Here is a 5,716-nt window from a genome sequence, read left to right as displayed (position 1 = left end):
GTGTAGACTTTGCGTTTAATTATATACTATACTGCTGACGTATTATTAATATGCCTCCGTGCTACTCATATATGTTTTTGATTTTCACTTGAAGCCCTTTAAAGCTGAACAAAATTTAAGTTGTCAATTGAATTTGAGCTGGAAAAACACTTGCCTCTGGTGGTACGTGTGGACATGGCCCACTGTTGCAAATTGAGGTGATGCTGTGGCCCGTTGGACTCAATTAGTCGCAGAATAGTATATAGTATATACAATATATTCGTAAATACATGTATACATATAAGTGCTTACATAGATGCCTACTCATACAGACAAGTGCTTATAAATACGAAGCCAAGCACATTAAAATTCGGCCTTCAATTTGGGAATCAATAAGCAAAAGTGCCCGCACCTCCCAACCACAACAACAGCAACAACAATAAGCACAACAATAAAATCACCGACAAAAAATCACCGCACGCCTCAAAAAGACAACGCTGAGATTCTTTTTTGGGGCCAGATTTTGTCTGCGTTACGTTTTTTCGTTATTTTTTCTTTTTATTTAGATATACATTTTTCCGTTTTCTTAGAACGAGTATTTTATTTCATAAGTAGAATTGTTCGTGCCACAGCTGCGATAGAAACGTCGGGGCCGTCAGATACGCCCATTTTATTTTTTTCATTTATTTTTTTATCTCAATCAAGTTATCATCAATGCCGCCCACACTTTGCTTGTGTGTGTGTTAATTTGTTGTGAAATTTGTGCATTAATTTTGTGTTGTTATTGTATTGTAGGTATAAGTCTATGGCAAACAAGATTTTTGGTTAATTTTATATTTGATCTTTACAGCCGATACTTACCAGCGGAAGAAGGGGGGAGGGCTTGGGGCTGAAGTTAGCAAAAGCTTTCATAGATAACAAGATTAAGTATAAGCAAACATCCATTCAGTTATTCATGGCTCTGTTGAAGTCTGTTAAATCGAACTTGTAGTAACCCGCTTATAAAGAGCTGTTCAATTTTCAACAATGTTTTCACAGATTTCAGAGGCTTGTTAACCTCAGATTTGATTTTCTCTGGAATTCTATTTGAATTGCTCATGAAAATGTGAGTAGAGCTACTTTTATATACATTGTAATACAACAGGCTTTATACTTAAGTATACCTATTGAAAATGGCTAAAATGGGTATAATGGTATTGGGCTAAAGTTTGTAACAGGCAGATGGAAGCTTCTCCGATCTAAAGTATACATATTCTGGAACAGGATCGACAGTTGAGTCGATCCAGCTATGTAAGAACTCGTGAATCTCAGAGACCAGTAAATTAAAAATAATATAAATTCGAATATACCATGCCTGTCAAGTTAAATTTATTTTATCGATAACTTGAAAATATCGAAATATTTCGATTTACCTTAGCAATAATTGACATAATATTTTATTTATTTATAATGTCAATTGATTCATTATGTATTCTAGCCAGTACCTTCAGTACATATGCTTCGCAAACAAAAATGGGAGCACTTCTACACCTGCTTACATTTGAGTATGCGAAACTTTTTCAATTTTGAACAGCTCAGCTTACTCTCATTGAGATGCCTTTAAATATATTAAAAATATATAGCTCATTTTTTGATAACATTATCACAATATCTAACTAATGAACGTATGATATTTATATTGAATTCATTTTCAAAGTCTACACACATTACATTAATTACAATCTGATATGTGCTTCGTATTTAGTGTTTAAGTCTTTAGCAGTTCTCAGCGTCATTTTAAGTTTCTGTGTTAGCGTTTCCTTGACTTTTTTTTACTTTTTTGACTTTTTTCATTTTGCAAGTGAAACTTTTTAATCTGCGTTGCTGTACGTGATGAAATTTGCTTGCATAATGATAATTTGGAGTCCTCAAGTTAGAAACGCGATTCAGACTGTTGTATGGGCCAACTTTTGATGCCATTTGCAGATATTATGTGAACAAATTTGTCCACAAAATAACAATTACAAAGAGGGCAGGGCTGGTAACGCCCACAACAGCGACAGACCTATCACCAAAGCTGTTGTTAACAATTGTTTTAATTATCATCACTGGTCAGAAATGTTGCAATCAATTTGTTTGTTGTGCTCATTTTCAAGAACTCAATGGAAAATTATGATTGAACTGGGAATCAGAGCTAACAATCGATGTCTCTTATTTTAGGCAAATTCTCAGACTCTGTGCAATATGTGAAAATTTCGATTTGTTCTCAAATCATTCGCTTAAAATAGTATACAAGTTTCTTTGGTCTTTTATGTATATTTTGGTAAGTCTTTATGTTGGCTGGGACAAACGTGTTTATCTATAATGGCTGAGGGGCATTAAAATGCTGCAAGCGGCAAACTAGAAATTCGCAGATAATTGGACTTAAGTGCTGCAATTAGCTGCAGCACTCGAAACGCACTCAACAATTTTTTAATTTTTGTTTCTTGACATTTTTTAGTTTTAGTAAATTTGATCAATTTTCTTAGCTTGAGCAATGCTGCGTATACGCAATTTGGGAAAAGGCGCATGCAGCGTTGCATGCGGCATGTGGCATGTGGCAACAGAGGCTGTCAGTTGCTCAGGAAATGCCAAATCTTATCGCTGTACTTATCAGACCCACAAAATCGAATCGAAATTCAGATTCGGAGCAATCAAATTGTGAATGGCGGTGCAGCTGTTGGCGGCTTATGTAAAATGCGTCGCGAATCGAACGACAAGTCACACGACGCATAAATAATTGTGCTGAACCCTCTGTCTCCACCCGCCTGCCTGTACTCCGCGCCACAAAGACCCAACGCCCCTCTTTACATGACTATCAAACGAGGCAAGCTACTACATAACGTCACAAAATTGAATACACCAAATGCCGTACACCGATTGTCCAATACACTTTTGGCAGGTAAACTTCACGTTAATAAAAAGATTTTTAATAATTCTTGATTGCATAAAATTATTTTATATTTTAAATGATTGTTTCATTGCAGTCAAATCTAATCCAATATTAAAGTATTTGTATTTGAAGTTTAATATTTTAAATGCTGCCAAAGGAAACCCTATCAACGAACTAATCACAACAAAGAGTTCAATTAAATTCTGAGCTTTATGTTTCATTCTAAAATTTTCTCAAAAGCAAAAAAGAATTGCATAAAATAAATAATGATGAATAAATTACCGATACGCATAGTTAATATTATATGTATGATACATGTTTTAATGTGCTAGAATTTCTAAAAGCACATTGCCTTGCGTGGAGGTATTAGCAGCTATCGAACTATGTTAGATGCCTGTTCAACACTAGATAGTATGAGAAAAGCCCACTTTCCTCACCTAAGACCCACTTATCCCATCTATCATCCAATTTTGTCACCAACATCGACTAAATATGTAACTATACTTATGATTGCAATTTCCTAGAATAAAAATAAAAATATAGGTCTCTATTATTATTAGAAGAGCTGAAGGTCTGGTAGGTAATGCACTTATTTGCACTTACTATTAAATAATGAAAATTTTAAATCTAAAAATTAAATATATATATATATGGGGCTTATCTGTCTTTCAAAATGAACAGAGCCAAATAATCCACAGTTAAGAGACACCAAGATGCAGAGTATTGAAAACAACTGTTGACATGCTGTGAAAGACTTTGCGAGCTGCATGAGTCTTTTGGCGACTTGATTTTTTTAACTGGCTGTGGGGCACTCACAGCAAAGTATGTACATAAATATATGTGTGTGTGTGTGTGTGGTTATGAGTGTGTGTGGGTAGGAGCCATGGGCGTTGTGCGTTAATGCCAAAAAAGCCATTCTCTATGGCCGATGGTGGTGCTGGTTGCTGCCTAACGACTGCCTTTTAATGAAATTAGTTTCATTTTTATTTATTACGCACTTATAGGCAAAAAACCGACTGCCATGTGTAGCGGCCTCGTGTCCTGCATTGGGGCAGCCATACAAAAAAAAAGGAAGCATAACAAGAATAAAACCCCTAAAAATGTTTGCTGATTGGGAATATATTTTTGGCAGCGGCATCGGCAGCTGCTGCTTAATTGAGTTGCTTTATTAGTTTCTTGCTTTTTGTGTTTTGTTTTTTCGGCCAGAACTGAACTAAAATCCAGTTGGCCGAGAAGTCCAAGGCATGTGGTCGCAATATGCGGCATTCGATTGGAATGTGCACTGAGATTGCCAATTTGGAGATGAACTTGATAGACAGAGATAGACAGTTGGCGTTGTTGTCGTTTTGGTTGAGCTGGCACGGATTAGGTTTGCCTATGCTAAGCTACCATGGATTAGACCATATAGTAGATCTTTAGACTTTGGGCTGCTCACAGCAGCAAACTTGGTAGTTAACTTTACGCAACTCGCTAAGCTCAATCGGTCGTCTTCAACTTTTAATACACTCATACAATATGCATACACTCAGAAATAAAATCGGCGTGAAATTTGGAAATCGCCATGTAATATTTTCTAAATATACAAGAAAATTCTTAAAAGGCTTCTGTTCTATTTCTTTGGAAGATATTTCATACTATGTAAAATAATTGCAAAATCACATTTTTATTATTCATGAAAAAAATCCTTTTCATGTTCTGAAAAGCAACTCGGAATTGACGGCTCGAATCGTTCTTTCAAGTTAAATGATATAGATCTACCTGAAGTGTTTTTATATGTCAAATCGTAAAACTCTAATGTTTAACAAGTAAGAATGTTTTAGCCCAGTCAGATCTACTACGATATATCCTGAACCCAGCTGTTAAATACAATAGGAAAAACACATGTCGTAATTATATATTAATTATGTTCATTTTTATTATGGTTAAGGATTTTAGAATATGTAAAAATAAGATTTATTTATATAAATATCTATATGCAAACATTCTAATTAAAGAAATTTTCCAAGAAAAGATAATTTACATTAGTCTCAGTACTAATATAAATCCCATTGTAGTAACTTTAAACAATTTCAAAGGTCCTAGCTAATTTACCCGCTGGAAATATTTGAAAACACCCAACCAAAGAGTTATTATTGATAGTGTAAGTGTTCAAATCTAAGAAGCACCGAAATCCTTTCCGAACTAGTTCATTGTAAAGTGTCCCACATTTATCAAATTTATTTTTAAGCACGAATTAAAGTCTCTTAATATAGTATACTTATCATTCAAAACTGAATGTTGCTGAAATCGATCCTAAAATTCCTATTTAAATATAGTAAGGGAATAAGATGTACGAGGTGTGTTCAAAAAGTATCGCGAATTTTGTGTTTTTTCAGATATTATTTATTTATTCATGAATATCTATTTTGTCCCCTTCAAAGTAATCCCCATGAGATATTATGCACTTGTGCCAACGGTTTTTCCAATCTTCGAAGCACTTCAAAAAATCATTTTTTTATCTTGTTCAGCTCCTCCTTCGATCCCGTCTTTATCTCGTCAAGCGTAGCGTAACGTCGTCCTTTCATGGGCCTCTTCAGTTTAGGGAACAAGAAAAAGTCACAGGGGGCCAGATCTGGGGAATACGGTGGCTGCGGCATCATTAGTGTGTTGTTTTTGGCCAAAAAGTCGCGCACAAGCAACGATATGTGAGCAGGGGCGTTATCGTGGTGCAAAAGCCAATTTTTGTTCTTCCACAAATCCGGGCGTTTCTGGCGGATTGCTTCGCGCAAATTGCGCATAACTTGCAGGTAATATTCCTTATTGACCGTTCTACCCTGTGGCAAGAAC

This window comes from Drosophila grimshawi, unplaced genomic scaffold, assembly GCF_018153295.1.
Source record: "Drosophila grimshawi isolate 15287-2541.00 unplaced genomic scaffold, ASM1815329v1 contig_1006, whole genome shotgun sequence".
Taxonomy (NCBI): domain Eukaryota; kingdom Metazoa; phylum Arthropoda; class Insecta; order Diptera; family Drosophilidae; genus Drosophila; species Drosophila grimshawi.
This window is presented reverse-complemented; position numbering follows the sequence as displayed.